The sequence below is a fragment of the Muntiacus reevesi genome, chromosome 6 (genome assembly GCF_963930625.1).
Source record: "Muntiacus reevesi chromosome 6, mMunRee1.1, whole genome shotgun sequence".
In the NCBI taxonomy this organism is placed as follows: Eukaryota; Metazoa; Chordata; class Mammalia; order Artiodactyla; family Cervidae; genus Muntiacus; species Muntiacus reevesi.
Window position 1 is genome coordinate 31,101,688 of NC_089254.1, and position 12,104 is coordinate 31,113,791.

A 12,104-nucleotide genomic window follows, 5' to 3' on the forward strand; every position below is an offset into this window, starting at 1 on the left:
TTAAGTCTGGTCCCTTTCTAACTTTACCTACTTGTGTGATTTGGGGCAATTTATTTAATGGATCTGGATCGAGTTTTCTCAACAATACAGTCAAAGTAAATGGAGCAAAAAGGGGCCTGGACACTAAACACAGCTGTTTGCAGGTTAATATCCTATTATTCTAACACAGTCTTTCAGAGAGCACACAGTTATCTTCCTTGTGCTTCAGTTAAGCATTAATGTAAATCGCATCCTTGCCGTTTACCGGCTGTGTGACCCCAGGCAAGTTAATTAACCTTTCTGAACACTTTTCTTGACTCTAAAAGGGGACTAGTTGGAGTAACCACTTTATGAGTATTCTCTTAATCAAATACAACAATGCCTGAGTGATGCCTGAGTAGTCCTGAGCATAGGACTTGGCACATAAAAGTACTGTAAAAAAAGAAAGATAATAAAAAAGAAAAAAATTACCTCTTGCATCCTAAATCTTTCTCTTCTTGGAAAAACAGAAAAATATTTAAAAGGCAACACTTTTTCTCCTCTTCAGAGGGATGCTTCGAAGAAATGAAACAGCGTGTAGCCCATAAGTACCTATCAACAGCGGGAACCGTACATTGACTAATCATTACCAGCCATTCACTACGATTCTACCCAAACCTTTACCTGTCATTCACTTGCTGACTTCTAGTCAACAACCCATGACAAGTCCTTAGGCATTTACCATTCTAATCTTCCAGACCTGGATAACTATGTCTGTGTTCAAGAACAAATGTTCTTTTGTGTGTATTAAGATTTCAATGCAGGACTTTGGGTAATAAGTCCATGGGAACAATTTTGTACTGTGAATATTTTTAAATGGGATATGAGAGACATCTTAGTATTTCTTCAGTTTTCTGAAATAATTATTCTTACCTAGGGAAGTTGTTCAATCTTAACAAAGAGTAGCTTTTATATTTTTAAACCTCTGCTTCTTTACTTTCAAGTAACATTTATTTATCTCAATTTTCTTTTCCCCAGTAACATGTTCTCTCTAAGCAACATCAAGAAGTGAAAAGTGTTCTTGTCCACGAGCAGCATTTTAGGAACAATGTCTGAAATATCTGAGTGGTGTCCAACCACGGCAACACCTAAGAATAACTAGGCTTCTTTTAAAAAGTACTCATGTCTGGGCTCCACCCAAACTAAATAATCAGAATCTTTGGGGGGTGGCATTGCTATTGTTAAAAAGATCCCTCTGGTATTTCCAATAATACAGTTAATCAACCAAAGGAAAGCTCACATGTCACGACAGGTAACCCCTACTCATCATGCAGGACATTTCAAAGGCCTCCTCTTTTTGTAAACTGCCATGTGATCTCTACAGCAAGTTACTCCTCCCTATGAGCTGGCCTAACACCCTGAGCTTACACTTACAGTTACCTGCTTACTTGATTGCCTCACACATTAGATGGTAAGGTCACTAAGGCAGAGACTATATCTTATTTGTCTTTAATTCTACCTCCAGCACTTGACACAGTGCTTGTCTCACAGCAGGCATTTAATAAATATTTATTAAAACAGATCAACTGGTTAATTCACACTAACTAGATCTTAATTGCAATGCATATAAAAATTTGAATCTTAAAAGTCTAATTTAGGATCTTTTTACAGTAACAGCTCAGTGACAATCTGGTATCAAGATGTCTGCATGCTACATTACAAACATCAAATATTCTGGACAAAAATATTTACTTTTATAAAAATACAAAAGCATTGACACATCCTTACTCAAACATCATTATATAACTCAAATATCTCTTCAGTAATGAAATCTTACTGCCAAAAGACAGAAATCTATAGAAATATTTATAATCTTCCTTCTTTCTTTCAGTCTCTCCCCATCACTTTTCTTTGCTCCTTCTCCTCTTTAGTTAAAAAAGTTCCCAGAACAGGATGTCATTATAATCCGTTTTCGGGCAATTTTCATGTTATCAATTTGTTAGCCATTTGGAGAAGAGACAGGATGCCTAATGTTAAGAATATGGGCTTTTGAGTCAAGAGGACCAGAACAGATCACTTTCTAGATGTGCAATCTTAAGCAAGTGACTTTTCATTCTATCAACCTGAGTTTTTGTTTTTAATTTTTTGAATGTAATTTTATTTCATTGAACATTTTTTTTCCATTTATTTTTATTCATTGGAGGCTAATTACTTTACAATATTGTAGTGGTTTTTGCCATACATTGACATGAATCAGCCATGGATTTACATGTGTTCCCCATCCCGACCCCCGTCCCGCCTCTTTCTCCATCCCATCCCTCTGGGTCTTCCCAGTGCACCAGCCCTGAGCACCCATCTCATGCATCCAACCTGGGCTGGTGATCTGTTTCACCCTTGATAGTATACTTATTTCCATGCTGTTCTCTCTGAACACCCAACCCTTGCCTTCTCCCACAGAGTCTAAAAGTCAGTGCTGTACATCTGTGTCTCTTTTTCTGTTTTGCATAAAGGGTTATCATTACCATCTTTTTAAATTCCATATATATGTGTTAGTATACTGTATTGGTCTTTATATTTCTGGCTTACTTCACTCTGTATAATGGGCTCCAATTTCATCCATCTCATTAGAACTGATTCAAATGCATTCTTTTTAATGGCTGAGTAATATTCCATTGTGTATATGTACCAGAGCTTCCTTATCCATTTGTCTGCTGATGGGCATCTAGGTTGCTTCCATGTCCTGGCTATTATAAACATGCTGTGATGAACACTGGGGTACACGTGTCTCTTTCAGATCTGGTTTCCTTGGTGTGTATGCCCAGGAGTGGGATTGCTGGGTCATATGGCCTCAATTTTCATTTTCATTTCAATATAACCTTGCAAAAAAAAAAAAAAGTCTTATTTTTAAAGTGAACTTCATATATATTTCTTAAATTTTTTGTGTTGTTTTTAATATTGTATTTTTAAGAGTCTAACCTCTACTCTTAGATTTTTAATCTTTGTTTTTCAGTATTTGATATCAATTTTGGACATTTAAGAATCCAATATTCAGTACCCATTTTTACTCAGAAGTGTGATGATTACTCTTTCCCCCTTTTGACTCACCTTTTTCTCCCCTAGATCACCTCTATTTCCTCCCTCCCCCTTCTTTTCTCAATGCAATCCCTACCAACCTGAGTTTTTTCTATAAACTGATAATAATGGTAGTATCTCCATGATAACACTGTTGTGAGGATTAGATAATGTATGTGCAGGAATTACTATATAGTCTAATACAGATGTTAATAACCAGTATTACTTTTATTATTATTATCATACCAAGAGTTAAGAGATCCAAGCTCCCCTTGCATTACAAAATAGCAATGAAATGCACAGTGAAGTTATTCCCATTCCATGCTTAGAATCTAGAAAAACCTTTAAAATTTACTCCCTAATCCAACATTTTCCCATAACAACCATCCTAAATTGACCTCCCTAAAATCTAGTCTTGTTTAATTTCTTTAGTCTCTATTAATGGAGATGATCCATCAATTTAAAAATGAAGAATAGCAATCACACTTCTCTCAATAAATGCAGTACCATACACTGGAAGCAATCTTATAGGGAGAATCACAAGGTTTCTCTGGTAACTTTATTTTAAACTTTCTCATAAGTTTGATGTGGCTGAGGAAAATAATTTATGAGAAGCTTCAAAGCAGAGCTGTTGAAAGTTTTTTAAAATGTAACAAAGTCCCCTATTGATGGGTAGGGATAACTCAGTAATCCCACTACTGGGCGTATTTCCAGACAGAACCATAATTCAAAACAACACATGCACCCCAACGTTCACTGTAGCACTACTTACAATAGGCAGGACAAGGAAGCAACCTAAATGTCCATCAACAGGGGAATGGATAAAGCAGCTGTAGTACATATAGAGAATGGAATATTACTCAACCATAAAAAGGAATGAAACTGGATCATTTGTAGAGACATGTATGGACCTAGAGGCTATCATACAGAGTAAGGTAAGATACAAAGAGAAAAATATCATATATTAATGCATATATGCAGAATCTAGAAAAATGGTATGCTGCTGCTAAGTCACTTCAATCGTTTCCGACTCTCTGTGACCCCATAGACGGCAGCCCACCAGGCTCCGCCGTCCCTGGGATTCTCCAGGCAAGAACACTGGAGTGAGCTGCCATTGCCTTCTTCGAGAAAAATGGCATAGATGATCTTATTTGCAAACCAGAAACAGAGACACAGACATAGAGAACAAACATATGAACACCAAGAAGGGAGAAGTGGGGTTGGATGAATTGGGAGTTTGGGACTGACATATATACACTACCGATAACATGTGTAAAATAGGTAAGTGCTGAAAACTTGCTAAATAGCGCAGGGGACTCTTAGTGCTCTGCGGTCACCTAACTGGGAAGGAAACCCCCACCCGAGGGGAACATGTAGACGGGCACTGATTCTGCTTGTTGCGCAGCAGACCAACACGGCTGTGAAGCAGCTGCACTCCAGAAACACTAACACGAAAGCAGAGCCCCTTTCGGAGCAGAGGAAACAAAGGTTCGGAAAGACTAAGCATCTAGGCTTAGGTTATGCAGGGAAGCAATGCACGCTAAACCCTTAAGACTCCTGCCATGTGTATGATATGCTGTCTGCAGGACTTTCACCCAAGACACAATGCCAAGATTTCCTAGAAAAGAGACTACAGAAACTGAGAAACAACTAGCAGAGTGACACGTCACCACGACCTGCAGGGCCTTAGCTGAAGCTGAAGCTCCAATCCGCTGGCCACCTGATGTAAAGAGCCCACTCATTAGAGAAGACCCTGATGCTGGGAAAGACCGAAGGCAGGAGGAGAAGGGGACGACAGAAGATGAGATGGTTGGATGGCGTCACCAACTCAATGGACATGAGTCTGAGCAAGCTCCGGGAGATGGTGATGGACAGGGAAGCCTGGCGTGCTGCAGTCTACGGGGTTGCAAAGAGCTGGACACGACTGAATGACTGAACAACAACAAGTATACCAGTAATAGTGTCTTCACAACACGTCCACCTATTCAATAAACTAGAGGAGAGGATGACTGGCTTGACTCTGCCTGCCTTACTCTTTCATGTGCATCATTTTCAAAATGAATTTGTTAAATCAAGACCCTGAATTTTTCACATTCAGAAGGATGTGCTTTGATTAAGAGAAGGTGGGGTCGTTTGTTAGAACCTCCAAATGAACTCTCATGTAAATTGTTCATATTTCCTAGGATTTTAAGTAATTAATTTCTACATCTATTAAAATGGTTGTGGTTAATTAAGAATAACAGAAGTGTTCAATTGATTATGTGAATTATTATTACTTGAACATCGCTTGTACTTAAATACAGATTAACTGTGAACAAAAGATGTACTTGGGGTTATTAGTCTATAAAACCTATATTCAACAGGAAAATTAAAAAACAAAGGTACAAGCTGACCATGGAGTACAATAATCACTCCAAAGATATTCTCATTTCCTTTAAAAATAACCACAAAATCAAATCACATAGCAAGAAACCGACTAGCCTATATTTTTATGAAATTTTATTCAGGAGAAGAAACACGCTATCACTGAATTCTCTTTTTAATGTTGGCAACATGTACAGATGTATAAAATGCTTTCAATTTTATATGTATTTTTAGAAGTTCACTTTTTACCAAAGTTAAACAAACTTTTCAATACTTATTTGCAACCCACTGATCTGACTCTAATTCATTTCAGGCACAGAAATAAGAGCTGAAAGTTTGCTAGAGTAAAGGTGATCTGCTACTAACCAGCTACATGATGTCTTTCCCACTAAACTGCCTATTTACAAACACCTTAAAATGGCCTGTGATCTCTAAGGTTTAACATTATTTTTAATTGCTCTTTTATATTACCTAACTTGAATAATGTAGATACTCACATCATGCAGTATATTTGTGTTTTGCTTTTATGTTATTTTATGGCCAAATGAGACTTTCTAAAAACTGAAATTTCCAAAGTAGTTCTCTATTTAGTAGTGGATAATGACACATCATCTTTTGGTAATATATAAATGAATCTGTTAAATGACTTTCTTTCTCCACTCTTTGTATTGTGCTTAGTTATGTGAAGAGCTGGTCTCACAGGTTGAAGTTTTGTTAGTGCCACAATACATCACTTGGATGATGACATCAAAGACTATTACCTTGGACCTGCCATTTATCTAGACAAGCGATAAAAGCACCATCAAATTTTAAAAAGCAATTCTAATATCTCTGCTCCTTGGAAGAAAAGCTATGACAAAACTAAACACTGTTTTGAAAAGCAGAGACATCACTTTGCCAACAATGGTCCACATAGTCAAAGGTATGGTTTTCCAGTAGTTATGAATAGATGTAAGAGGTGGACCATAAAGAAGGCTGCATGATAAAGAATTGATGCTTTCGAACTGTGGTGCTGGAGAAGACTCTTGAGAGTCCCTTGGACAGCAGGACATCAAACCACTCAATCCTAAAGGAATTGAGCCTGAATAGTCATTGGAAGAACTGACGCTGAAGCTGATATTCACTGGCTACCTGATGCGAAGAGCCAATTTAGTGGCCAACCCTGATATTCACTGGCCACCTGATATGAAGAGTCGACTCACTGGAAAAGACCCTGATGCTGGAAAGACTGAAGGCAGGAGGAGAAGGGGACAACAGAAGATGAGATGGTTGGATGGCATCACCGACTCAATGGACATGAGTTTGAGCAAACTTTGGGAGACAGTGAAGGACAGGGAAGCCTGGCGTGCTAGAGTTCATGGGGTCAAAAAGAGTCAGACACAACTGAGCAACTGAACAACAAAAATATCACTGCAAAAGTTTCAGATACTTAAAGGAAACTGATTGCTTCTGGATTTACATTGTTGCCAACATATTTAGATTTTTTAACTTTGCACTGTAAATTTTACAGTGTGTGCGTGTGTGTGTTCAGTTGCCTCAGTCGTGTCCGACCCTCTGCACCCCGTGGACCGCAGCCCACCACAGATTCCTCTGTCCATGGGATTGTCCTGGCAAGAACACTGGAGTGAGCTGCCGTTTCCTCCTACTGGGGGGATCTTCCCAACTCAGCGATTGAACCCACGTCTCCTGTGTCTCTTGCGCTGCGGGCGGATTCTTAACCACTGAGTTTCAGGGAAGCAGGAATCTTAAATTTCTTCCTGCTAATTTATGAAAATTAGTTTAAAATTTTCTAAACAGAGAAAGTTCCCATTTCTGAAAAAGATCAGAATCTTGTCCTTTAAAAAAACAGGCACTACTATTAGGTGAAGTTCACATTTATTAGACCATCCAGTGTTTAAAGTACAATTGTGACCATGATTAATTTTCTAGATAAAGTTTCATGTTAATGTTCTAAAAAAAAAAAGAACAAATATAAACACTTAAACTAACTTTAATTACACTTTCAGCTGATGTGAATAAGTCTGAGTCTAGATGAGATACTCAACTATACCTATACCGCTAGCTCTACGTTACTTATAAGATGCCTCAAGTAAATCATTCAGTAACTATGAATCACAGTTACCAATCTATAAAATGTAATCATTATCCTTTGATACTGACAATGTCTTGTTCACTGGTAAGGAATTTATCACAAACAAACTTCTAAACTATACCACAGTTTACACCATAAAAATTAGCCAATTCTTAATCTCCCAAAACAACAAAGAAAATGAAGATAATCAGGTTCACCAGAAATCTGAAAACTGAATTTGCCTTATAGGCTTTTTTATCCTAGTAACTTTACTATCTTTCAAAGCAGAGTACAAAGGTTTTGCTTTCTTCTTCCACCAGCATTTTTAATATAAAGCTTAGAAGACTGGTAGACTGAATTAACAGCATGAAGGCTGACATCCACACAGAGTCACATATCAAAGCATAGGTCTGAAGAAAAAGAGTGCAATGTTTTAGCAGTGACAACCACAGATATGCAGATGACACCACCCTTATTGCAGAAAGTGAAGAGGAACTAAAAAGCCTCTTGATGAAAGTGAAAGAGGAGAGTGAAAAAGTTGGCTTAAAGCTCAACATTCAGAAAACTAAGATCATGGCATCCGGTCCCATCACCTCATGGCAAATAGATGGGGAAACAGTGGAAACAGTGGCTGACTTTATTTTTTCGAGCTCCAAAATCACTGCAGATGGTGATTGCAGCCATGAAATTAAAAGATGCTTACTCCCTGGAAGGAGGAAAGTTATGACCAACTTAGAGAGTATATTAAAAAGCAGAGACATTACTTTGCCAACAAAGGTCCGTCTAGTCAAGGCTATGGTTTTTCCAGTGGTCATGTATGGATGTGAGAGTTGGACTGTGAAGAAAGCTGAGTGCTGAAAAATTTATGCTTTTGAACTATGGTGTTGGAGAAGACTCTTGAGAACCCCTTGGACTGCAAGGAGATCCAAGCAGTCCATCCTAAAGGAGATCAGTCCTGGGTGTTCATTGGAAGGACTGATGCTGAAGCTGAAACTCCAATACTTTGGCCACCTGATGCAAAGAGTTGACTCATTGGAAAAGACCCTGATGCTGGGAGGGATTGGGGGCAGGAGAAGAAGGGGACGACAGAGGATGAGATGGCTGAATGGAATCACCGACTCGATGGGCATGAGTTTGAGTAAACTCCAGGAGTTGGTGATGGACAGGGAGGCTTTGCGTGCTGCGATTCCTGGGGTCGCAAAGAGTCGGACAGGACTGAGCGACTGAACTGAAGGTTATACATAAGGGACCTAAAATGTCTAAAGTGATTGAAGGGATCAGGATTGAGGAAACAAGAACATATTGTTTTTCTGTTTCCACCTGTCTTACTATAGACTGAAAGTGAAGTCACTCAGTCGTGTCTGACTCTTTGAGACTGCATGGACTGTAGCCTACCAGGCTCCTCTGTCCATGGGCGTTTCCAGGCAAGAATACTGGAGTGGGTTGCCATTTGTCTTACTGTAGTTGATCTTTAAAAATAACAACTATGTACTTCTTTTCTAAGTGAAAAATATAATAAAAGTCCAGGTCATTAGCATGAGGCCTGGCAGTGCTTTGTATACAGCAGGAACACAATAAAAAATGTTTCTAATAAGTGAGAAGGCATATATTCTACCTTGAAGAAAGGAAACTAAGGAGTATATTCCCACTAGTGGTTTAAGACCAGTAGTGACTGTTGATAACACCCATGTATGTTTTACTGAGTAACTTTGGAAAATTCATAGCTTTTCTGAGCTCCCGTTTGCATGTAATTGAAATATTACTACACAATGCTTACAAACTGAGAAAATAACCAGTAAGTCTTATATTAGTGAGTTATAGTAAAATATAAATAACACAGATATGCAGGATTAATAAAATTGTGCTTAAAACAAGGAAACTTAACAGAAATATAGAGGGGGTCATGTAGGAGAGTAAATGGAGTATTATATAGTGTGGGTTAACAAAAAGCCTTTAATTTAAAAATCAGCATAAGCATAGTTCTGCCCTCTGGATTAACAAAAGCAGAAAGCTATGCAAAACCCATGCAGTGTACTAAGAAAGATCACTTAACTGATACAGCCCTCCCCAGTAAGTCAATTCCATACTCCCGTGCAGCTCAGAGGCGGGAGACATCACCAGCATAGAGTACCTTGGCGAGGTATTTGCAGATGAGACATCCATCGGCAACTTTGGGAACTCTCTTTAAAAAAAATAAACAACAACACAGAGGTATTTGAGAAACCTGACATGAAGTTTACAAAAGCAAACTGAACAGCCCCAATAGGATAGCTACAAATAATCTTGATGCAGTAAACACCACTTACATCTATTACATAAGATGAACTCAATTAAGATGAATATGGGCTCTACTCAGCATGGAAATCAAACCGGTCTCTTGTAGTCTATCCTGTTGGAGAGGCTGGGGTGTCCAAGTTATAAAAGAGAGAAGCTACTGTTCCCTGTTTATTTTCATCTCCATTACTGCTCCCCAAACATAATAAGCTGATAATGAAAGAATGCAAAATGAACAAGAAGCCTGCTGAATTTGCTAGCCTTGCACCTCAGAATGTATACAAATGGCTAGGAAAGTTGCTCACTTATTGAATTATATGACTCAGAAAGTTAACTTTAAAAATAAATGTTCTTTTTTACTGTTAAACTTTTCAAGAAGTTATAAAATTCATTTTAAGGAGCAGTTCTCTCTTTTATTGGTTTAAGAAGAGCTAAAGTCTGCATAATTTTTTCTGAATCATGAGAACAGCACTTAATTAGTAAAATAATCCTCGATTTAAGCGATGTTGACTAAATGCCTACTTTATGCAAAAACACTGTTTTTCCTACAGCTTCCAATTATTGTTTAACAATCACCATCTGGAAAAGTACTATAAATTCTTGCCTATGTTTTTTGGCAATTCCCAGTAGAATTATACAGGAACACTCCAAAGTCAAATTTCTGAAGTCAATACTCCCCACAGATGGTATCTTCTTTCATAAGCAAACACTGAAATTCCAATAGGACATGGTCCCACATCTTTCCAAATACTTAGACCTTTTATGAAACTAAACAGAATCAACCAACCAAACACGGTCAGTAATGTATAAAAAAATAAAAGGAAGGAGATATATATAGTTATGCTATTGGCTACACCTATGTCTCAACTATTCAGGTCTATCTTCCTACATCCATTTGCATCATTGCAAATAAATATTAAATTTGGAAACACGTATCCAAAAGGTGACTGAGCGACTGAACTGAACTGATTCAAAAGAATCCATAACCAAAAGGTACCCTAATTGAAGCCCATATTAAAACTGAATGCTCTTTCTATAACAAACAAAATGAAAATCTCTCTGCATTAAATGTAAATCAGAACAGAATGCTTTTCGTTGAAAATGTTAAGAACACCAATTTTTAATGTTTAAACCACGTTTACTAACTCTGCCTTGAAAGTAGTAGTAATCTTACCTGTAGTCATTTATATAATCAAAAAGTGATCAAAGTAAAAACAATTTTCAGGATAACTGTGCTTAAAGTAATTTTACTTTAAAAAAAAGTCTCAAATAAGATTCATCATGTTCAGATTTATGTCATGGTTTAATCAATTCCTGGTACAAAACAGGAACCAACTACTGAATCTATTATGAAGCTCAATTTATACTTTAGGGTTTTTTCAGTTGTTAACATGTTAGTCTTTATGACCTGGTTATGTGTAACATTTTGATTCTGGCTGTGGAACGCCATTTGAAAATATTAAGAACTAAAACATTTCCATTTATTTGTAGGCATTAGTTTCTTTGATCATAATTTAATATCTCACTTGAGGTCAGTTATAAGCAACCAGAAGTCTCCAGACCAAAAGACAATCCACCAGATTCCAATCATCTGTAGTCACAGTTCAGCACCGCTCTCGTTCCGTAGATGGAAAGGTGAGGCCCAGAGAGCGCCCACCTAGACCCAGCACATCTCTGTTCCCTGTCCTCATGTTCATCTACTCCTTCGGATGTGGACAAGATCTGACAGATGAGAGAAACAGTCGATTGGCTTTCGTGGTTGAACATGAGTTCTTACTACAGTCTCATAAATGGGAAAAATAATGGGGCAGTAAACAGAGTGTGAATGGGGTAAATATTTTTCATATAAAATTTAAATCCTTAGCTTAGATGGTGCCAAATATATATATATATATGAATGGCAAAGCTTACATTATTTCAAAGTGGCTCAAGGAGTGGCTTGTTAGTAGAAAACATTCTCATTTTCAATTGAAATTAAAACTTTTTGTTTTAAAGTACGCAATAGTATTTATTTATATATTTTGTTAAAATTATTATAATATATAAAAGACATAATACATACACAATATACCTGGACAAGAATATAGGTATATTAATATGTAAATACTTAACATTTACATATTTCACATGTAATTTATGTTACACATTTCATATGTCATTAATATGTAATATTATATGTTCAAATCTATTACATATATATAATGTTATATATTTAACATTAAATATATAATGTTAGGACAGATGAGACAAGACCAAATATTTAAACCAAACAAACTGAAAATGTTTTCTTCAAGAATAAAAGTCATTCAAATGGACCATTATAATTATATAATATATGCGGATATTAGGTGCTAGTTTCTAAAAT

At 37.1% G+C, this 12,104-nt stretch overlaps 1 protein-coding gene across 10 annotated transcripts in view; it reads right to left on the reverse strand.

Moving 5' to 3' along the window:
* LOC136171023 (phosphatidylcholine translocator ABCB4-like) overlaps window positions 1-12,104 on the reverse strand; it is a 93,379-nt gene that overhangs the window by 53,060 nt on the left and 28,215 nt on the right. For 7 of the 10 annotated variants that reach the window (XR_010663736.1, XR_010663737.1, XR_010663738.1 and 4 more), the window contains exon 2: window positions 2,545-2,834. The exons of 2 other annotated variants lie outside the window; for them this stretch is intronic. The gene's annotated coding sequence lies outside the window, so the exon portion shown is untranslated. Of the gene's footprint in view, window positions 1-2,544; window positions 2,835-9,596; window positions 9,648-11,265; window positions 11,299-12,104 lie in introns of those variants that run through there. One more of the 10 variants, XM_065939726.1, reaches the window with a different exon arrangement.